At 33.6% G+C, this 25,420-nt stretch overlaps 1 pseudogene; it reads right to left on the reverse strand.

Annotated features, from left to right (window-relative positions):
• The window catches only part of LOC143084311 (RUN domain-containing protein 1-like), a 47,711-nt pseudogene extending 31,279 nt beyond the window's left edge, over nt 1–16,432 (reverse strand).
• Between the last annotated feature and the right edge of the window lie 8,988 nt (nt 16,433–25,420).

Here is a 25,420-nt window from a genome sequence, read left to right on the forward strand (position 1 = left end):
GGTGTCTATAATAAGTCCTCCCATCCCCAGTATTAATTATATAATGAGTGGTTGGTGTCTATAAGTCCTCCCATCCCCAGTATTAATTATATAATGAGTGGTTGGTGTCTATAATAAGTCCTCCCATCCCCAGTATTAATTATATAATGAGTGGTTGGTGTCTATTATAAGTCCTCCCATCCCCAGTATTAATTATATAATGAGTGGTTGGTGTCTATAATAAGTCCTTCCATCCCCAGTATTAATTCTATAATGAGTGGTTGGTGTCTATAAGTCCTCCCATCCCCAGTATTAATTCTATAATGAGTGGTTGGTGTCTATAATAAGTCCTCCCATCCCCAGTATTAATTATATAATGAGTGGTTGGTGTCTATAATAAGTCCTCCCATCCCCAGTATTAATTATATAATGAGTGGTTGGTGTCTATAATAAGTCCTCCAATCCCCAGTATTAATTCTATAATGAGTGGTTGGTGTCTATAAGTCCTTCCATCCCCAGTATTAATTCTATAATGAGTGGTTGGTGTCTATAATAAGTCCTCCCATCCCCAGTATTAATTATATAATGAGTGGTTGGTGTCTATAATAAGTCCTCCCATCCCCAGTATTAATTCTATAATGAGTGGTTGGTGTCTATAATAAGTCCTCCCATCCCCAGTATTAATTATATAATGAGTGGTTGGTGTCTATAATAAGTCCTCCAATCCCCAGTATTAATTCTATAATGAGTGGTTGGTGTCTATAAGTCCTTCCATCCCAAGTATTAATTATATAATGAGTGGTTGGTGTCTATAAGTCCTCCCATCCCCAGTATTAATTCTATAATGAGTGGTTGGTGTCTATAATTAGTCCTCCCATCCCCAGTATTAATTATATAATGAGTTGTTGGTGTCTATAAGTCCTCCCATCCCAAGTATTAATTATATAATGAGTGGTTGGTGTCTATAATAAGTCCTCCCATCCCCAGTATTAATTATATAATGAGTGGTTGGTGTCTATAATAAGTCCTCCAATCCCCAGTATTAATTCTATAATGAGTGGTTGGTGTCTATAAGTCCTTCCATCCCCAGTATTAATTATATAATGAGTGGTTGGTGTCTATAAGTCCTCCCATCCCCAGTATTAATTCTTAAAATGAGTGGTTGGTGTCTATAAGTCCTTCCATCCTCAGTATTAATTATATAATGAGTGGTTGGTGTCTATAAGTCCTCCCATCCCCAGTATTAATTCTATAATGAGTGGTTGGTGTCTACAATAAGTCCTCCCATCCCCAGTATTAATTATATAATGAGTGGTTGGTGTCTATAATAAGTCCTCCCATCCCCAGTATTAATTCTATAATGAGTGGTTGGTGTCTATAATAAGTCCTCCCATCCCCAGTATTAATTCTATAATGAGTGGTTGGTGTCTATAAGTCCTTCCATCCCCAGTATTAATTATATAATGAGTGGTTGGTGTCTATAAGTCCTCCCATCCCCAGTATTAATTCTATAATGAGTGGTTGGTGTCTATAATAAGTCCTCCCATCCCCAGTATTAATTATATAATGAGTGGTTGGTGTCTATAAGTCCTCCCATCCCCAGTATTAATTATATAATGAGTGGTTGGTGTCTATAATAAGTCCTCCCATCCCCAGTATTAATTATATAATCAGTGGTTGGTGTCTATAATAAGTCCTCCAATCCCCAGTATTAATTCTATAATGAGTGGTTGGTGTCTATAAGTCCTTCCATCCCCAGTATTAATTATATAATGAGTGGTTGGTGTCTATAAGTCCTCCCATCCCCAGTATTAATTCTATAATGAGTGGTTGGTGTCTATAAGTCCTTCCATCCCCAGTATTAATTATATAATGAGTGGTTGGTGTCTATAAGTCCTCCCATCCCCAGTATTAATTCTATAATGAGTGGTTGGTGTCTATAATAAGTCCTCCCATCCCCAGTATTAATTATATAATGAGTGGTTGGTGTCTATAATAAGTCCTCCCATCCCCAGTATTAATTATATAATGAGTGGTTGGTGTCTATAAGTCCTCCCATCCCCAGTATTAATTCTATAATGAGTGGTTGGTGTCTATAATAAGTCCTCCCATCCCCAGTATTAATTATATAATGAGTTGTTGGTGTCTATAAGTCCTCCCATCCCAAGTATTAATTATATAATGAGTGGTTGGTGTCTATAATAAGTCCTCCCATCCCCAGTATTAATTATATAATGAGTGGTTGGTGTCTATAATAAGTCCTCCAATCCCCAGTATTAATTCTATAATGAGTGGTTGGTGTCTATAAGTCCTTCCATCCCCAGTATTAATTATATAATGAGTGGTTGGTGTCTATAAGTCCTCCCATCCCCAGTATTAATTCTATAATGAGTGGTTGGTGTCTATAAGTCCTTCCATCCTCAGTATTAATTATATAATGAGTGGTTGGTGTCTATAAGTCCTCCCATCCCCAGTATTAATTCTATAATGAGTGGTTGGTGTCTTCAATAAGTCCTCCCATCCCCAGTATTAATTCTATAATGAGTGGTTGGTGTCTATAAGTCCTTCCATCCCCAGTATTAATTATATAATGAGTGGTTGGTGTCTATAAGTCCTCCCATCCCCAGTATTAATTCTATAATGAGTGGTTGGTGTCTATAAGTCCTTCCATCCTCAGTATTAATTATATAATGAGTGGTTGGTGTCTATAAGTCCTCCCATCCCCAGTATTAATTCTATAATGAGTGGTTGGTGTCTACAATAAGTCCTCCCATCCCCAGTATTAATTATATAATGAGTGGTTGGTGTCTATAATAAGTCCTCCCATCCCCAGTATTAATTCTATAATGAGTGGTTGGTGTCTATAATAAGTCCTCCCATCCCCAGTATTAATTCTATAATGAGTGGTTGGTGTCTATAAGTCCTTCCATCCCCAGTATTAATTATATAATGAGTGGTTGGTGTCTATAAGTCCTCCCATCCCCAGTATTAATTCTATAATGAGTGGTTGGTGTCTATAATAAGTCCTCCCATCCCCAGTATTAATTATATAATGAGTGGTTGGTGTCTATAAGTCCTCCCATCCCCAGTATTAATTATATAATGAGTGGTCGGTGTCTATAATAAGTCCTCCCATCCCCAGTATTAATTATATAATGAGTGGTTGGTGTCTATAATAAGTCCTCCAATCCCCAGTATTAATTCTATAATGAGTGGTTGGTGTCTATAAGTCCTTCCATCCCCAGTATTAATTATATAATGAGTGGTTGGTGTCTATAAGTCCTCCCATCCCCAGTATTAATTCTATAATGAGTGGTTGGTGTCTATAAGTCCTTCCATCCCAAGTATTAATTATATAATGAGTGGTTGGTGTCTATAAGTCCTCCCATCCCCAGTATTAATTCTATAATGAGTGGTTGGTGTCTATAATAAGTCCTCCCATCCCCAGTATTAATTATATAATGAGTGGTTGGTGTCTATAATAAGTCCTCCCATCCCCAGTATTAATTATATAATGAGTGGTTGGTGTCTATAATAAGTCCTCCCATCCCCAGTATTAATTCTATAATGAGTGGTTGGTGTCTATAAGTCCTTCCATCCCCAGTATTAATTATATAATGAGTGGTTGGTGTCTATAAGTCCTCCCATCCCCAGTATTAATTCTATAATGAGTGGTTGGTGTCTATAATAAGTCCTCCAATCCCCAGTATTAATTATATAATGAGTGGTTGGTGTCTATAATAAGTCGTCCCATCCCCAGTATTAATTATATAATGAGTGGTTGGTGTCTATAATAAGTCCTCCAATCCCCAGTATTAATTATATAATGAGTGGTTGGTGTCTATAAGTCCTCCCATCCCCAGTATTAATTCTATAATGAGTGGTTGGTGTCTATAAGTCCTTCCATCCCCAGTATTAATTATATAATGAGTGGTTGGTGTCTATAATAAGTCCTCCCATCCCCAGTATTAATTCTATAATGAGTGGTTGGTGTCTATAATAAGTCCTCCAATCCCCAGTATTAATTATATAATGAGTGGTTGGTGTCTATAATAAGTCCTCCAATCCCCAGTATTAATTATATAATGAGTGGTTGGTGTCTATAATAAGTCCTCCCATCCTCAGTATTAATTATATAATGAGTGGTTGGTGTCTATAATAAGTCCTCCCATCCCCAGTATTAATTATATAATGAGTGGTTGGTGTCTATAAGTCCTTCCATCCCCAGTATTAATTCTATAATGAGTGGTTGGTGTCTATAATAAGTCCTCCCATCCCCAGTATTAATTATATAATGAGTGGTTGGTGTCTATAATAAGTCCTCCCATCCCCAGTATTAATTATATAATGAGTGGTTGGTGTCTATAATAAGTCCTCCAATCCCCAGTATTAATTATATAATGAGTGGTTGGTGTCTATAAGTCCTCCCATCCCCAGTTTTAATTCTATAATGAGTGGTTGGTGTCTATAATAAGTCCTCCAATCCCCAGTATTAATTATATAATGAGTGGTTGGTGTCTATAATAAGTCCTCCAATCCCCAGTATTAATTATATAATGAGTGGTTGGTGTCTATAATAAGTCCTCCCATCCTCAGTATTAATTATATAATTAGTGGTTGGTGTCTATAATAAGTCCTCCCATCCCCAGTATTAATTATATAATGAGTGGTTGGTGTCTATAAGTCCTTCCATCCCCAGTATTAATTCTATAATGAGTGGTTGGTGTCTATAATAAGTCCTCCCATCCCCAGTATTAATTATATAATGAGTGGTTGGTGTCTATAATAAGTCCTCCAATCCCCAGTATTAATTATATAATGAGTGGTTGGTGTCTATAAGTCCTCCCATCCCCAGTTTTAATTCTATAATGAGTGGTTGGTGTCTATAAGTCCTTCCATCCCCAGTATTAATTCTATAATGAGTGGTTGGTGTCTATAAGTCCTTCCATCCCCAGTATTAATTCTATAATGAGTTGTTGGTGTCTATAATAAGTCCTCCAATCCCCAGTATTAATTATATAATGAGTGGTTGGTGTCTATAAGTCCTTCCATCCCCAGTATTAATTCTATAATGAGTGGTTGGTGTCTATAATAAGTCCTCCCATCCCCAGTATTAATTATATAATGAGTGGTTGGTGTCTATAATAAGTCCTCCCATCCCCAGTATTAATTATATAATGAGTGGTTGGTGTCTATAATAAGTCCTCCAATCCCCAGTATTAATTCTATAATGAGTGGTTGGTGTCTATAATAAGTCCTCCCATCCCCAGTATTAATTATATAATGAGTGGTTGTTGTCTATAATAAGTCCTCCAATCCCCAGTATTAATTCTATAATGAGTGGTTGGTGTCTATAAGTCCTTCCATCCCCAGTATTAATTCTATAATGAGTGGTTGGTGTCTATAATAAGTCCTCCAATCCCCAGTATTAATTCTATAATGAGTGGTTGGTGTCTATAATAAGTCCTCCCATCCCCAGTATTAATTATATAATGAGTGGTTGGTGTCTATAATAAGTCCTCCCATCCCCAGTATTAATTATATAATGAGTGGTTGGTGTCTATAATAAGTCCTTCCATCCCCAGTATTAATTCTATAATGAGTGGTTGGTGTCTATAATAAGTCCTCCCATCCCCAGTATTAATTCTATAATGAGTGGTTGGTGTCTATAATAAGTCCTCCCATCCCCAGTATTAATTATATAATGAGTGGTTGGTGTCTATAATAAGTCCTCCCATCCCCAGTATTAATTATATAATGAGTGGTTGGTGTCTATAATAAGTCCTCCAATCCCCAGTATTAATTATATAATGAGTGGTTGGTGTCTATAATAAGTCCTCCAATCCCCAGTATTAATTATATAATGAGTGGTTGGTGTCTATAATAAGTCCTCCAATCCCCAGTATTAATTATATAATGAGTGGTTGGTGTCTATAAGTCCTTCCATCCCCAGTATTAATTCTATAATGAGTGGTTGGTGTCTATAATAAGTCCTCCCATCCCCAGTATTAATTCTATAATGAGTGGTTGGTGTCTATAATAAGTCCTCCCATCCCCAGTATTAATTCTATAATGAGTGGTTGGTGTCTATAAGTCCTTCCATCCCCAGTATTAATTATATAATGAGTGGTTGGTGTCTATAATAAGTCCTCCCATCCCCAGTATTAATTCTATAATGAGTGGTTGGTGTCTATAATAAGTCCTCCAATCCCCAGTATTAATTATATAATGAGTGGTTGGTGTCTATGATAAGTCCTCCCATCCCCAGTATTAATTATATAATGAGTGGTTGGTGTCTATGATAAGTCCTCCCATCCCCAGTATTAATTATATAATGAGTGGTTGGTGTCTATGATAAGTCCTCCCATCCCCAGTATTAATTATATAATGAGTGGTTGGTGTCTATAATAAGTCCTCTCATCCCCAGTATTAATTCTATAATGAGTGGTTGGTGTCTATAATAAGTCCTCCAATCCCCAGTATTAATTATATAATGAGTGGTTGGTGTCTATAAGTCCTTCCATCCCCAGTATTAATTATATACCTGTAGATTGAGTTTGTTTTTAGAAGTTCTGTCTCAAAATTGTAATTTTTCTCAGGTTTCAATTTTTCATATTTCGACTTTGGTTTTAAAATGTGTTCAAAAAACATTTTAAAATGTGGACTTACCATTTCCTACTGAACCTCCTCTAACTTTTTGTCTATGAGCTGATAAACAAAACGATGTCAGCCAATCAGACGATGTGTTACATTCAAAATTAAATTATTTTTTAATGTGGACTTACCATTTCCTCTTGAACCTCCTCTAACTTTTTGTCTAAACATAATCTTGCATCAGGAATACCTTTAAAGGCAAACTCTTCCAATTCTTGTAATAATGTCTACAGGAGTAAAATAGCATTTAATGAATGGTCAATATTTGTTAAGGAGATTTTTTATAACTTGTAAATTTATGTTCTATACACAGTATTGCCTATAAGTTACAAGATAGCTCATGTGCATTTCATCATTTTCTCCTGGAAAGCAATGGCCGGTCAGCTTAAAGAGGGTAGTAATTCCATTAACGTCAGGCGACAAACAGTCATTTTCGGCTACTGTTAGCGTTAAATTGGTTAAAATTTTACTGTGATAGTCAAATTATTCTTCTCGTGATTCGTCAGAGGTCTGAAATAATTATCGTTATCGTCATTGGAAAAACATTAACGTAATTTGTTGTTATTGTTTAAAAGAAAGTGTACATTTTATCGTCAAACACCACAGCCCGTTCAAACCAAAGACTTTACAATTGGAAGTTGCTGCTTCTCTGCTAACAGTCAGGGGTACTACTTAAACTAGTTAATTTTATTTACTTGAACAAGCAAAAAAAAAATATACACATATAAGTAAATAAATAATGTTTGAATAATCTCCCTATAATTTTCTCCAAAATTTACTTGTATTATAAGTAAATTTTTCTTACAATCCCACAAAAAATCCTCAAGTTTTGAGATGTAAAATCATGCCTTTAAGATTTTTCTCAGGCTTGCACAAATTTTTTCATTAAAGTTCAATGTTTCATCTCATTAATTCATCAAAGAAACTTATTGAGCAAAGATTTTGTATATTGCGCAAGGCCTTCAAAAATTGCTCCTTTGGGGCTTGTAAATAAGCAGTGTTATAAAGATAACAGACAAATGGGATTTTCATTGTCCATGAAATTACACTTAAATCATTAGTAAAGACACAAGTTAAAATTCTATTAGAGCAAAGAAATCTTAAGAATTCAAGAAAAGAAGAAAGGATGACTTTTTTACCTATACATGTACAAGTAAATAAAATTCACTTGTATAAGTATCCTACAAATTTACTTATATGTGTACATATTTTTTTACTTGTTCAAGTAAATAAAATTAACTTGTTTAAGTAGTACCCCTGACTGGCTAAGCACTTAGAAAAGACTGGTTGCCTTGAAGTCAGAATAATGTGACATGTCTGGCTCAGGGTATCAGTCTAGTACAAAGCAGGGTTATTATTCAAATCAAAGTGAAGATGTTCATGTCCTAATAACTAGTACTGTTAACAAACTTTTTTTTGTGGATGCTTTATTTCATTTGAGCCTTTTCTATGTGTCTATCCAAAAGTGCAGCGATTTAATTTCACTATTTTTAAATTTACTTGATCTAGTTAGACAAGGAAAGACAGAGGTTTTAAAATTTCACAACAATTTGTGTTCATGTTTTTTCATTCTCGCGAAAGTTGTGAGAATAAATCGTTCACAAAAATAAATTGTTCTCAAAAATTGGTTAGTTTACAGTATGCATATTAATTTGCCCCTGGACATTAAGCAGCCATCTATCTTCATTAATTTTAAATTGTTCTGATTTTACCTCTTTATCATCAGGAGGAGCACTAACAATCTGTTTTAATCTAAATTGGACATGGGCAAAATGTGTGGTCAGGGCTAGTAGTGATGAATTTAGCTGTTCTTGCTCTTCTTCTAACTGTTGTAACTGATCGTTCTGTGCATGATGGCTGAAAAATTTATAAATATATATTTCTAGTATTTTTTTATTGAGATAATTGCAATCATCTAAACAATAATCTGTTTTTGAATAAGGAATTTCATGTTGGCAGTATATTTACATTTGATTTACAATTTTTCAAAAAAAAAAGGGACATTACTCTTCAAATAAATGACATTCTGAAGGGGTAATAACTCTTACAATACATACCTAGTTTCTGTCTGAGATGGAGCTGGGCTGACAGCAGCAGCACCTAAGGGAGCCCAACGTTCTGTAGGTCTTTCTTCACTGTTTTTATCAAAGCTGTCGTAGTCATAACTTTCATCGTTAACACTGACTTGTGTTTCTTCCATCATCCTGTAACATGAATTGTTTCAATTATCATTTATAACAAGCTATATCTGCATGAAGACTTGTCTAAAATATTAAATTAGTGCAAACAAATAAAATGAAACAAGAGGCTCATAAGCGCCTGATATCGCTCACCTGTAATTTCAGTTTCAGGCATTCCACCTGTTTGCAGATCTTACTTTGCTAAACATTTTTGTCATTTTGACTTTCTCTTTATCTATCATAACATTAAGGATAATAACCAAAAACATTTGTAAAACCAAGAAAACTTCTGATACAATTTATAAACCAGCTTCCCTAAGGGACATTTATTTGAAGTTTGAAGGTATTTGGCCCTGTAGTTTCAAGGGAAACAATTCTTGAAATAGTTTATGACTATGAGACCGACGACAGACCAATGCCAATTTGTTATATTATTGGTATGTATGATTGTCAGTGTTTAACACCCCTTAAGGTATTTTTCATGCATATAACTTTTATGTATACTTGAAACCAGAAATAGACTATCCAAAAATTCTTAAATCCAAAGTCCAAAACCTGACATTTCTTTATACATAAATATACAAGTAGTGTTAGGGAGGTAAATCCGAATATACCCAACATTGTATGCTAAATGTTTTAGAATTACCTCCCTTTCACTGCTATTAAATCGTCTATATTGTCAATTGACCAGAAATACCTAGTTTTTCTCCTTTTTTGCCCCGAATTCCGAAACATTTTAAGCCATAACCCCCCAAAGTCAATACTAACCATCCCTTCATGATATGGAAACTTGCGGGTTTAATTTCAGAGAGATTCATACACATAAACACAAGTTACCTGTTGGTGACCTTCTGCTGTTGTTTTTTCTATGGTCGGGTTGTTGTCTCTTTGATACATTCCCCATTTCCATTCTCAATTTTATTGTTTGAAAACTACAAAAATTATTATTTTGGGCCCCCTTTTTGGCCCCTTATTACTAAACTATTAGGACCATAACCCCCATAATCAATCCCAACCTTCCTTTAGTGGTATTGAACATTCTTGTAAAAATTTATAGAGATCCATACACTAAAACTCAAGTTATTGTCTGTAAACTAGAAAAATGCTTCTTTTTTTGCCCCTTATATTCCTACATATTCGGGAAAATTAACCCCAAACTGAATCCCAGCCTTCCCTGTGTTATATGGAAACTTGTGGTACAATGTCAGAGAGATCCATACAAACACTAGTTATTGTCTTGAAACTAGAAAAATGCTTGTTTTTGGCCCTTAACACCTAGACTGTTTGCCCAATAACCCCTTAAAATAAATCCCAACCTTCTACAAATGATATTAAACCTTTGGGATCATAACTCCCAAAATCAATCCCAAGCATCCTTTTGTGGTTATAAAACAGTGTGGTAAAATTTTATTGATTTCTTTTTACTTATTCAAAAGTTATTATAGATCTGGAAACAATCTGTCTTCAGATGACGTTGACGACGACGTGATACCAATATACGACCAAAATTATTGTTTTAATTTTTGCGGTCATATAAAATCAAACTTTAAAAAGACATACATGGCTTGTCTAAGACTGCAGTGTATTATTAGCTGTCAAATGTGGGTAATGTTATCACATCAACTCAAAAAAGTATAGAAATTAAAAAAAAAATCAGTTTTTTTCTCTATCATGTCAATTTCATATTTTTTAAAACTATAAATGGTTATAATCAATTATATCATGTATATATTACAGGTATTAGCAGTTTCAAGTCTAACAAATTAATCCAACCAAATGTATTTCAAAGCACGTTTGTCAATTTACATTTAAATTAATTTCAATGAAGCTGTTTATATATTTCATGAAGTTTGAAATTGTCAAATTGTCAATTTCAATATATACTTCCTAACAGGTGCACTTCTAGATAAGTAAGTGACGTATATCAAATGTCATAGCCTCGTAGGTGTTTTGTTCAAACAAAATAATTCAAGTTTGTCAAAGTTTGGTTGAACAACCACAAATATCAAATGATCAAAAAATGCAAAGGAATTAAATTGTACATGATGTATATATTATATACCAGAACACACCCGTGATATCGCGGGTCTGTGACTGAATTAAAGAATATAACAATGCATAAGCCTTATTTTAGTATTGGTATTGTCATCTGATAAAGTCATGCTGATTAAATGATACACAGTTTTCTCTGCTTTCAACATCTTTCTGTTTGAACCCGTCGACCTGGAACTTATCAATTATTGGTATTATTAATTTTATTTGGAAAACAAAAGGGCCTGGAAAGGAGTGTTTTTTAATCAACAGTATTGTCCTTTATGAGTTATAAATAAAGTTGAATTCTTTGATTCGCTGTTTTACGTCATTCCGGCTAACAAATTGAAAACTGTACATGTTGTAGCTATACGCCTTATTTTAAGTTCAGATTTTTATTATTCGTATTCTCATCTTAGAAAGTCATACTGATTAAAATACTACAATTGGGAACAATGTGACAATGATTGAATTTAGTAGTGTCAACCCTGTGATTACGACCCGTGTATATAGCAAAATCCTAAATACAGCGTTTGGTGGTGCGCCTGTCAGAACGTACAGATAAGGTAATAGGTAACATGTGAATATACTATTGGTATCGGTATCTGATTCGACCCGGAACTTCTTGGACCTCGTTATTTTAGTATTTATATAGATATGTATTGAAATTTTATCTGATTCTTATGTTTAGATGTGTATGATGTAAAAACTTGAATCAACCAGGTCCAAATGAAGGTAAAAACCTACTTTAAAAAAAATACCTTAAGATGAAGACTATAAAACATTTGACATTAAATATAAAAGTCAATGTGTAATACATTAAGTATAAATAAAATTGAGAATAGAAATGGGGAATGTGTCAAAGAGACAACAACCCGACCATAGAAAAAAACAACAGTAGAAGGTCACCAACAAGGCCATAATAAATAATAGGTTTGTTTGCCCAAACGCTACCTACCCAGAAAAAAGCTGCCTACTCAAATTCTTTTATTGTCCTGATTTGAAGAAGTTTTTTTTAATCAAATAGGCATGAAGACTAATAAACATTTGGTACTTCAATTTCTTTTTTTTTTAAAAAGAAAAAGAAAATGCCTACTTACCTACCCACTGTCTCAACCTTTGGGTAGGGTTTGGGCAAACCAAAATATTTTTAAATGTGGCCCAATACATGGTATATATATAAACTACAGTTGATGTGTTACCTTTAAATTAATAATTGCCACCTAATCATACCACATCTTCTTATATCTATATATATTATATATACACCATATTTTCATCTCTAAACAATTAACAAAACAGTCTGCACCAAAAAAAAATCCAACTATTTCGACATTTTCCTTACATGTTTAAAAAAAAGTTTCAAAAATTTACTAGTCTATTATTGCAGGGTGCAGACTACAAGTATTTAATAAGATGAAATAGAATAATTTTAAAACTTCCACTTTTAATACTAGAAACAATGAAGAAGAAGAACAGAAGAACATATATCATGTTAATAACTACCAACTAAGGGCCCACCAGTGACATATAACTTATAACCTTTTATAGCTGACAATGCGGTATGGGCTTTGCTCATTGTTGAAGGCGGTACGGTGCCCTAGAGTTGTTAATTTCTGTGTCATTTTGATCTATTGTGGAGAGTTGTCTCATTGGCAATCAAATTACCACGTCTTTTTCTTATTATTAAGGGCCCACCAGGGCATATATAGCGAATACATGTATATTAAGCAGTAAGAAAAATAACATTGATAAGCATAGAAATTGTATTAGAAATAGGTTTTGCTACAAATACCTCTCTCCACCCTTACTAAAATAAATTTTAGACTTGAGGGATTTATAACTTTGAGTTTTTGAAAATTTACACCTATACAGTTATTGGATAAAGTTAGCTTAAGATGGCACCATCAAAAAGGCTATGTGGTATAGGCTTTGCTCATTGTTGAAGGCCGTACAGTGACCTATAGTTGTTAATTTCTGTGTCATTTTTGTCTCTTGTGGACGGTTGTCTCATTGGCAATCATACCACATCTTTTTTTTTATATGGTAATTTAAAATATTCTGATTTATTGAAGCTTCTATATATAAATATTAAAGTTAAATAGTCTATGGCAATGACTTAACTCTAAAAAAACAAAACAAAATTCTCACGGTAATATTAATGTATTTCCTTTTGACCATGTTGACACAACATGCACAATGTTTGAAATGATTGCTTATCCTGGATAAACTTCTTTCTATTAAAATTATCATATTAACATCAATAAACTTCAATGAACTGTAAATTATTATTTACATATATATATATACATCACATAAGAAATAAATATGTTTTTAAATAGCTTTCATGCATGTTTTAAAATGCTAATTTATCTTTATTTGAATGTAAAAAGAAATGAACATTGACGTTCTTCAAGTTCTTTTATCCATAAATAAGTTATAACGAAAGTAACAAGAACAACAAGAATAAAGAAAATAAATATTTTTAGAAGCAAATTCTGTGTAAAGGTGGGGGGGACTTAGATGGCCCCTAAACACAAATATGTACTACATGTAGTTCAGTGAGAATGCACGTCACACTAAACTCCAAAACATATATATATACTGAACTAAAATTATTCATACTTGGGACAGGCGCAATAATGTGGCAATGTTAAACATGTTTTGTGAGCTCTCAACCCTCCCCCTTTACCTCTAACCAATAAAGAATAAACAAACACACAGCAATTCCCACAGTAAAACTCAGTTTAAAAGAAGTCAGAGTCCAGTGTCAAAATAGGTAGCAAAATGACATTAACAATGATACATAAATTAACAAAGGATTACTAGCAGTTACTGGCAAAGAGACATGCCAGCTCCAGACATCAATTAAACTGATTGAAAGAGTATGTGTTCTTCATATGAAAGCACAATTCCTCCTGTTAGGGGTTCAGTATCATACCATCATAAAAAAAATGAGAACATAACCTGTATCATGCCAACAACTGGTTTTAGAATAAATGTGTTTATTTCTGCATATTCTGATGCAAAGACCCTATGGGTGAATCAATATTAATTCCAAAATATGCCAACTTTACTGACATGACAACAGTATTGTAACTATATCCCTTCTGAATAAGTCTGTCAAAAGGTTTTATTAGCTTTTGAGGTGAATGAAAACATTGTTGTGCTTTGTATAGAAAATTACCATAAAAGATTGGATGTGAAATACCTGAAATGTTTTTACTAATTTGTGATATTGTAAACCCTCGTGTAACAATTTTCAGTAATAAAAAGATGTCTTTCGTTAAAATCAAATTCATTGTTACATATGCATACACAAGCAATTCTAACAAGTAGGGATATTTATATAAACACCATAAGATGGTGACAAGGGAATGTCACAATCTAAAAATGGATAATTAACAATACGAAATTAAAAGTATCTTTTTTATCATAAACTTTGGTATTAAGCTTCCGGTTTAAGATATAATTATAAGTATTACATGTATTAAGATTCAGGAGTCTAGGAAAGGGCAGTGTTCATTGTTAGACATGTTAGTATTAGCTTCATTTGAAGTCAGTTCAGCATTGTACATGTTATGACAATGTATGATGTATACATTAGTGTACATGTATCATTGTACATGTTATGAGATATACATTGATGTACATGTATCATTGTACATATTAGTATACATTAGTGTACATGTATCATTGTACAAATGTATATGTCATGAGGTATACATTTGTGTACATGTATCACTGTACATTGTACATGTTATAAGGTATACATTGGTGTACATGTATCATTGTACATATTATGAGGTATACATTTGTGTACAAGTATCATTGTACATGTCATGTAAATGTATGCATGTCAAATGACCAAAATTGTCAACTGACTCCTTAAAATGATAAAATACTAATTTACTGTCCAAAATTTTTCTGTTCAACATTTCTTTCTTTCATCAATGTTCATATTTCACAAAATTTAATTTGAAAACTATGTATAGCAGATAAAAATTTACCTGAAAAGCACATTACTAATCCCTCCTAATGCCACAGTCATGAAAAAAAAGTCAATTTACTCGAACTATTCAATATTTACCAGCTTTTTACAAATTTACCTTGTCAACGTCGTATATATATCTAATGTTAATGATACTATCGTCCCTTTTATTGACAAAATATTCTATAAACGACAACACGTTTATGTCAGAAAACAAGCCTACCTGTATTGGACATTTAAAAATCAAATGGGACTATAAATAAATTTCAAGTTTAAGATATTGAATGCATGAATGGGTTTTAATAGTGATAAGTTTCATGTACTTTGACAATTGATGTTTTCTTTCGATTTTGCCCCTATCCATGATTTTTTTTTAATTCATTTGTGATATACATGTATGTTGTAAATTTGTAATACAATGTACATTATCTATTACTGATCAAGAAGAACTTTCAGCTTTACAATGTTTATAATTCAAAGTTAAATATCCTTCAAAAAATGTTACTCTGTTTATATTGTTTTATCAAATAATCAACAAAAACAATATGTCGGACGTTTCACCATTTGCTGATGTAGCCTAGGAAGGCGTCACAGAAAAAAAAAATAGCCTTGCAAGACGTCATAATTATTATGATTATTTGGATGTCTGACGTACACTTGGAAGGCATCACCTGATCACAGAAAAAAAAGCCTTGCAAGACGTCATAATTATTTGAGCTAGTCTGGTACCAGACAATACACCTTTAATATCGCTATTTGTCCTTCATTCTGGCCATGGACATCACACAGGTCTCTGTAAAATTGCTCTCGGGCCTGTAAAAATCAGACATACAGGCCAACAGAATCTAACTAAAATTTTCAAAAATTGAGCTGCGGGCCTGTAGATTAAGCAGTTCAGTGTGAAGACTGTGTCTGACGCCACAATGGAATGATGGAAAAGTGATTATTGTATGACGTCAATAGTTCAAGCGAGACAGATTCTCAGGTCAGCCGGGTATAGCAATAAGGTAGTATTGGAATAGCCCTGGATTTTGATGTAGATAGAATATTAATGAACGGAAATCAAATATGATATACAGCGACAAACAACTACTGAATTACAGGCTACTGGCGTATGGAACAGACACATACAGAATTTACAGATTTAGCAAAAATTATGGCGTAACTTAGGACATATTATGTAAACAACATGTATATAATATTACCATGATTATCATGTGTACCGATAAATTAGTTTAATTATGACGGTTTGTATACATTCCCATTTTATTCAAAATAAGGTTAATTATTGTAACAGATTGTCATGACCATTATTTTTGTATACATTTCATAAGTGAGGAATCAGACAGGAACATGTTTTTACTGATTATTGCCTCCCCCTTTTTTTATCAAGTTGCTGACGCTACACTGTCGTTGTGTGTTTGTAACAGTGTCACCGAATCATACCCCTCGCTAAATCTGATGTAAGGAGAGTTTACTTACTTTTTGTCATGTTTTCCTATACAATAAAAGTGTCCATATGGGAATCGACAGGTGCCAAAAGTCTGTTTATCCGGGTAATCACAGAAGCAGAGCTAGCATCGTTTTATTTACGATCAATAATGCTATGACGTCACAATGCAAGTTGTTGCGTAGGTGGCAAAATACAGTGCGATCGATATAATCAATTAAAAATACCTGAGATAAACATGAATTATCGGGTACATTTTTGTAATAAAAAATGTCAGAAGATGATAAATGCTTTGATGAATACAATCAGTCTTGTTACTATTGTAATATAGGGATTGTGTGTGTGTGTGTGTGTGTGTGTGTGGGGGGGGGGGGGGGGGGGGGGGGAATAAAACATGCGAATACGTCCCCTACGAAACAAGTATGGGAGAAAAACGTTTCGTATTGGACATGACCACTACCATGCATTTTTTTAAAACTTTTTTCAATTATATTCGTGCAAAACAAATAACAAGGGTTAGTTTCATGAAATTTTTATTATGTTTTTTATTAACAGATATAATAGGGTTGATGTCAACTTCGAAACTTTTTGTCCACTACGAAACGCATCAAAATGTCCACTACGTAACATGAGTTGTACCTTCATATGTGAAGTAATGTCTAATCTTTATCGATAAAAATGGTTTTCCAATTCAGAAAAAAATGAGATTTTTCTAGTTTTCTAGTTAACAAACGGGAATGTCTATAGGTAACATTTAAAATTCAAAAGATATGTGTGTTTAGAAGAAGTTTCGTAGGGCACAAGAGTCCCCTACGAAACAGTACACAAATTATGAAAGTAATATCATTTTAAAGAATATTTAAGATTGCACTTTTTGTTATATAATAGAGCTATTCAAAATAACTCTTGAAATTAAATTTTAGACAAGTTGATTTTCCATTTTTTTAGGTCTGAAAGTTACGCTTTTATTGAAAAACGCCCATATATATATGTTCTTGGAATGGGGTACTTGATTTGATATGTATCACGGCTGCTAACCCCTACCAAACAAGCATTGAAGTGGCCCCAAGCAGAGCCAGTAGAAACTAGACAATATTATATTATATTGAACTGTTGCATTGATGAATTTGCCAAAATTTTAGCATAGACGTATTTACAATTGATTTGTTAATTTCAAATTTGAGTTTTAATTAAGCGACCCATGCAGTTTGTTTAATAGAGATTTAAAAATATATGTATAAAAAAGAAGATGTGGTATGATTGTCAATGAGACAACTGTCCACATGAGATCAAAATGACACAGACATTAACAACTACACGTCACCGTACGGCCTTCAACAATGAACAAAGCCCTTAACGCATAGTCAGCTACAAAAGACCCCGACAAGACAACGTAAAACAAATTTCAAACGAGAAAACTATCGGCCTTATTTATATAAAATAAAATGAACGAAAAACAAATATATGTTACACATATAAACAAACGACGACCACTCGGAATTACAGACTCCTGACTTGGGACAGGCACATATATAAATAATGTGGCGGGATTAAACATGTTAGCGGAATCCGAACCCTCCCCCTAACCTGGGACAGCCCCAGATAGCAAACATGTGTTTCGCCGACGTTGGCAACATTGTTGGGCTAACGTTGGAAAATTATGTTGGGCCAACGTCATTTTGCTCATCAGCCCTCCGTTGGCCCAACATGTTGGGTCTTTGTTGGCCAAACATCAGTATGCCAACAAAGTTAACTCTTTGACAACAATCTGCCAACAATGTTAACTATTTGCCAACAGTCTACCAACGTAGTCTAGTTTGGAAATTATGTTGGGTCAATGTTGGTCGATCAGCAGTATGCCAACGAATGCTTTAGTCTATCAATCATGTTCTTCTATGCAATTTATATGTTATATATTAAGAAACAATTTAATCTAGCTGAGTATATAATGTACATTATTGAGGCAGTTCAACCTCAGCTGTCAATTGGAGAGTAGTTTTACACTCGTGTCACTAGAGCAGTAGTATTATGATATTATTTAAAAAAAAAAACGCAGAAACTATATTCAAATTCTGGTGTTGTTTTTTTTTTGGGGGGGGGGGGGGGGCTGGTTTTAAGTAATTTTAGTTTGTGCATAAAAATATGCAATCATTAAGATGATGTTCGCACTTTGAAAACACGTTTTGCAGGATCTCGATTTTGACGACTTCAAGTCTAAACCTCCTGAATGCACTTGTGTTAGTTCCAAATTCACATATAATCCTGCTGACCACGTTATTATCGGTTTCAATTCAATTCAATTCAAAGCTTTATTTATAGTCGGCATGTCATATAACAAATAAACATAAGCTCTCTGAGCTTTTATAACCGACAAACGCATACATTTACATAACAATAATACACAATACAAATATTAAAACATAAAAGACATAGAACATACATTTCATGCACATTTAGGCTGCACTATTAAATACTATATTATACACATGCATAAGCACTAAAAGCAAACATAAAAACTAAAGCACAGCATTCACAAATTATAAAAAGCTTAGCAAACATTCACAAGTAGCAGCACTATTATATTTCAGCTATAAAATAAAATATATAAAACTATGCACATGCATTGCAATGGCATGAGTTGCCATTCCATGAGTTTATTAGACTCTTGAATTGGGTAAAAGATGTTTCAGTTCTAAAGTGGTTTGGCAACTCATTCCATAGTTTGGCAGCAGAATATCTGAAAGATTTCAAGCCATACCTTGTTGTTCTTACGTCTGGTATTTCAGCTAAATTTTGGTATCTGAAAGAATATTTTGTTTTTTTAATATTTATAAGGTCATGGAGGTATACTGGATTTTCATGATTGAGTGTTCTAAAGACCTCTATTGCCATGGTTCTTAGGCGTCTTACTTTAAGTGATGGCATTTTTGATTTTAAAAGTAAGTCTTCATATGTGCTGTTGTGATCCTGGTAAATGAAGCGAAGTGCTCTTTCTTGTACTTTTTCAATTTTTTTAGTGTTGGCCTCGCTGCAGAAATGCCAGGACAATGAACAGAAATTAAAGTTTGACATGATAAAGGAGTGATATATTGTTAATTTTCCAAGTGTGTTTAAGTATTTGCCAAGTCTTTTTAATACATTTAGTTGTCTGGATGCTTTTTTGCAGATGTTTGATATATGCGTGTTGAAATTTAGTTCAAAGTCAATGGTGATGCCTAATAGTTTGACCTCTTTTTCACATTTTATTTTGTTACCTGCTAGATCAAATGTAATGTTTTTGCCCACTGTTTTTTTGCCAATTGCCAAAGCTTGAAATTTTTCAGGGTTTGCCTTCATTTGATTGGAAGAAAACCATTCTATTAGAGCCAAACTGTCTTTTTCAAGTGTGGAGATAACGGTGTCTATATCTCTATTTGCATAAGATAATGTGTTGTCATCAGCATAATTGTAGAGTGAACTGTTTGTGGTGAAGTGAAATATGTCATTAATGAAGATGTTAAACAGTATAGGACCTAGAATAGAACCTTGTGGTACTCCTTTGTATATGTTTTGCCAATTGCTCAGACTAGAGCCAACTCGAACACATTGTTTCCTGTTAGATAAGTAATTTTTAATGAGTTTTAATGAGGAAGTTGAAAGACCATATGCTTCAAGCTTAAGCAGTAGAAGATCGTGAGGGAGACAATCGAAAGCCTTAGATAGATCCATTAGAATTGAGCCAATAAACTTATTTTGATCAAGTGCCATTTTCCAGTCCTCTATAATCCTGAGTAGAGTAGTTTGACATCCATATTTTGGTCGAAATGCAGATAAGTATGGATGAAAGTGTGTATTGAAGTATTCAACTAGCTGGTTGTAAATTGCTCGTTCAAAAAATTTTGAAATTGCTGGAAGTATACTTACTGGTCTATAGTTGCCCACATCAAGTACATTGTTCTTTTTATGCAATGGTACAACTTGTGCCTCTTTTAATTTGTCTGGAAAAGTGGCTGATTTAATAGTCTTGTTTATCAATTCAGTTATTGGTTTTGTGATAACTGGTTGTGCTAGTTTTAGAACCTTAACTGATATGCCATCTATTCCTGTTGCCTTTTTTATGTTTAATTTTTTAAGTTGTTTATCTACAAATTCATTTGAGATGGCACTAAATTCTAGTTGTTGTGTGGCAGTTTTGTTTTCGTGTATTTTTTTAACACTTGGATGGTTATTATTAGCAGGTGTGTTGTTGCCAATATCTTTAGCCACATTTATAAAGAAGTCATTGAAGTGTTCTGCTACTTTCTTTTGATCACTTATTATGTTTTCTTCATCACATAGAATGATATTTTTTGTGAAGTTGCTACCTTTGTTTGTAATAAAAGGTTTAATAGTAGGCCAGAAATCAGATGTTTTTGGTCCGCCTATGCAGCGTTCGTAAAAATATGTTTTAATGGATTTTTTCTTTATTTTATTGACTAGATTTCTCTGTTGTCTATAGAGTTCCCAGGTATTACCTGATTTTTGTTTGTTATACCTGTTGTACAGTTGTCTTTTTTTGTATACTGCTTTTCGTAGCTCCTGGTTCATAAATGGTGCTGGTTGTTTACATTGTTTTCTTTTTTTTCAATGGAGCATGTTGGTCTAAAACATTTACCACAGCCTTTTCAAAATCTGAATATGCTTGATTTATATCATCTTGATCTATTATTTTAGAAAATTCATTTTTTTCTAAGTCTGAAATAAAATTATCTTGATCTAAATTTTTAAAGCTTCTATAAGTTTTATATTCTGTGGTCTTATTTGAAATTTGACCCTTTATCTGTACACTGATCATATTGTGAACATCACTAATACCAGTATTAAAAATTCTTATATTCATACATAAACTAGATTTATTAGTCAGTACAACATCTATCAGACTTGGATTATTCCCCTTTGTATGACATGTAGGTTCATGGACCAGATTTGTTAAATCACAAACATCACAAGCATCTTTTAAAGTATTACTTTTCTCATTTACTAGCATATCATAATTGAGATCACCTAACATTAAAATATTATCATATTTTGTTGAAGCTTTGTCAAAGGTATCTATAAAGTCTTTGCTAAATTCTGAATTTGACATAGATGGTGGTCTATATAACCCTGTTATTAGCCATTTTCTATTATTGACAAATAGGTCTACACAAATTGATTCTACTGAGTTAAATTCTAAATTACACTTCCTGTCACATACCAGATCTGATCGAGCATATGCGACAAGTCCTCCCCCGTTCTGATTTCTATCTGCTCTCCAAAAATGATAGTCATTTACACGAAACTGAGCATCTGGAAAAGAACTGATGACCTCAACATTCTTAATAACACTTCTCTACGTTATCAATCCGAAATATCGTGAGCCTAAATCCATCAATGGTAATACAACTTTAAAATTTTGATGGATTCAGTCGAGGATTATGCCAGGCAATGGGCTAAGCGCGAGAAAGAAGACGTAGACACTCTTTCCGAGTGGATTAAGGCAGTGAGGTCGTTGATACAAACTGTATGTGTCTATCAATGCCCATGCTATGTCAATCTTTAAAGACCCACATGTTGCAAAACACCTATCCTACCTCCATGAAAAATATGTTGTTGTCCCCGCAGATAAAGCCCCAAACAACATCGTTTTTGTGTGTAAAACTCATTACATTAACTGCTTGATAAACGAATAAGGTATTGACAATTCACTTGGAAACTCAACATATACCCTCACGACACTTACCAAAGAGGAAATCTTGGCTAATTATAGGTCTGTTCTATGTTCCTTTGGAATTTCAACCAAAGATGAAGAACTGGATCTTCCATCACTGTATTGGATACCTAAACTACACAAGTGTCCTTACAAACAACGGTATATTGCTGGGTCTTCCAAGTGCTCCACGAAACCTTTTTCTAAATTATTAACATCTGTTTTATCAGCAATTAAAGACGGGCTTCAAAGTTATTGTGAAACTGCGTATTCTAGAGGTGGCGTGAATCAGATATATATATGGATACTTAAAAATTCCAAAGATCTTTTAGAGTACACACAATCTAACTCTCTTTCATCTATTCTTGTAACAGTATTAAAACATTTGACTTTTCTACTCTTTAGATAAGTATTCCACATTCCAAACAAAAAGACAAATTGAAAAAGTTAGTATTGCTTTGCTTCATAAAAAAGAATGGCCAACTTAGATACAAGTATCTTGTCTTAATAGGGAGGGATAAATCATACTTTATAAAGGATCACTCTGATTCAAACAAAAAATTGTCTCAAACTGATATTATCAAGATGCTTGATTTCTTGACTGGCATCATATTTGTTACGTTCGGAGGACGTGTTTTTCAACAGACTGTCGGCATTCAAATGGGAACAAACTGTGCCCCTCTACTTGCCGACTTGTTTCTTTATTATTATGAGGCTGTCTTCATGCAGGAACTTCTTAGGAAGAAAGATAAGAAGTTAGCAATATCCTTTAACTCTACTTTCCGCTATATAGATGATGTTCTTTTACTAAATAATTCAAAATTTGGTGACTATGTTGAATGCATCTATCCCAATGGTACTTGAGATAAAGGATATTACAGATACAGTTAATTCGGCCTCATATCTTGAGTTCCATCTAGAAATTGACAATGAGGGTCGGTTGAAAACAAAACTTTACGACAAAAGAGATGATTTCAGCTTTCCAATTGTGAACTTTCCATTTCTAACTAACAACATTCCAGCAACACCTGTATACGTGGTATATATCTCCAATTGATACGATATTCCCGTGCTTGCATTTCCTATCATGATTTTCTTGTTAGAGGGTTGCTGCTCACAAGGAAGCTATTAAACCAAGAGTTCCAAATGGTGAAGTTGAAATCATCCCTTCGTAAATTTTACGGACGCCACCACGAGTTGGTTGACCTTTACGGAATAACCGTTTCACAAATGATATCGGATATGTTCCTTACGTCGTAACTACAATCCCCTTTCCTTTCATGAATGTGACCTACCGAATTAGACAATTTACCGGATTTGTTACCACATTAGCAAAACGACGGGTGCGACATGTGGAGCAGGATCTGCTTACCCTTCCGGAGCACCTGAGATCACCCCTAGTTTTTGGTGGGGTTCGTGTTGTTATTCTTTAGTTTTCTATGTTGTGTCATGTGTACTATTGTTTGTCTGTTTGTCTTTTTTATTTTAAGCCATGGCGTTGTCAGTTTATTTTAGATTTATGAGTTTGACTGTCCCTTTGGTATCTTTCGTCCCTCTTTTGGAATAATATCCAATTTTTTTTTTATATAAATCCGTGGTATAAAACGGGGAGATAAGTACTTAATACGCTGGCACATTGTTGGCACAATGTTAGCTAATATTTCAATATTGTCATGAAATATCAATGATATTTATCTTTATCATACTGTTTTAAAAACTTTTGAATTATTCAAAATACTAAGAATTTTCTAGCTCTGGGCACAGACGGGTTAACATAGTCCTTTTTGGTAAGACTTTATTATTTGATTTTATGCTCTTCAAACACAATCAATATTATCTACGATAACCTAAAAATCATTCAAATACAGTTTGATTAAAATTTGTTCAGTAGTTTCAGTCAGAAGATCTTACACTAAACCAATGGATAACGTAAGTCGAATATCGTTGGGCACGCTACTCAAATAACAGTTGGTAAGCAAATGTTGGTCCAACAAGGGGCCAATAGTGTCAAACTAACTGTTGTCTGAGTTTTGTTGGGCCAACGTCGGTCTCTTTTTGTCCTGCCAACGCCAACTATTTACCAACTGTACCAATTAACAAATAACCAATGTTGGCCCAACATAGTATTGTTATCTGGGGTGGTATAACAGTACAACATAAGAACGAACTATAAATACATGGTATACACATTATGTTGTGTCATGTGTACTGTTGTTTTTCTGTTTGTCTTTTTCATTTTTAGCCATGGCGTTGTCAGTTTGTTTTAGATTTACGAGTTTGACTGTCCCTTTGGTATCTTTCGTCCCTCTTTTATGGTATATTAGATAAATTGATTTATTCCATTTCCTTTTTAATGTAAATTATTAAACAAACAAACAACTAATTATTTATTGAAAATCAAAATAATATGATAATAATAAAAAAATAAATATCAGAAGGTAACACAGAAAAATGCAAAAAAACAAACAAAAGAAACACCCTCGACCTTATAGTTTATAAGAAAAACCCAAACCATATCAACATGACATGGCACATGAATAAATTAAAGATCCTTAGACAAAACATAATACCAAGGTCCACCAAGAATTTGGTCTTCTCGATTAAATTACTTCCCTTAGTTTAAGATTGAACATATAAATTATCTTAAAGTTGCGGAGAATCCATTCCTATTCCGTATGGATCTATAACTAATGTGTCTTTGAAAACTTCCTTTGGCGGATATTTACAAACATGTGTAATTCTAAGGGAAACTGCTTAAATCTTAAATTTTTACGAAATGGGAAGGTTGAGATCATCATATTTTTTTTAAAAGAATTCGACCGAAAACTTAAAAAAGCAGGTAAGTTACAAGTTATTAACTTTAAAATTCAACCTACAAGGTGTTTCCCTATATGATATGCCGACAAAGTATGAGCAATATCTTCTGGCATATGTATTTCTTATTTCAATCTTTCTTTTTTACGATTTTCCGTCATTTTATATGATCTTATAAAGCAATTATACTACGGTTACGTTTCCGATTTTCGAACTAAAAAGGACGAAAGATTTCAAAGTAGACAATGTTCATTTGTACACGGACAGAAGCCTAACAACAAGTACAATCTACCTATATGCGGACAAATTATTGATTCGACATAGGAATTGGTATATTGGCTTTTTTATTTAAGGGGCACATATAATTCTATTGTACATGTTGTAATGACTGCCGTCATAAAAAGGCAAAATAGCGCTATGCAAATTAGGAAAGTACCCGAAATTTTGCCATTTGGGAAAGTATTGACCAGGTGACAGATCAGTTAACGTGAAACAAGGCGAAGAAACCAGAGGCACCCTCCAGTTAACCCAAACAGACACTGAAGCCTACCAAATACCATGGTAAACCTGAGGGAATCGTCAAGAAGACGGACATTTTTTAAAGTCAATAGTTC

This window comes from Mytilus galloprovincialis, chromosome 7 (assembly GCF_965363235.1).
Source record: "Mytilus galloprovincialis chromosome 7, xbMytGall1.hap1.1, whole genome shotgun sequence".
NCBI classification, from domain to species: domain Eukaryota; kingdom Metazoa; phylum Mollusca; class Bivalvia; order Mytilida; family Mytilidae; genus Mytilus; species Mytilus galloprovincialis.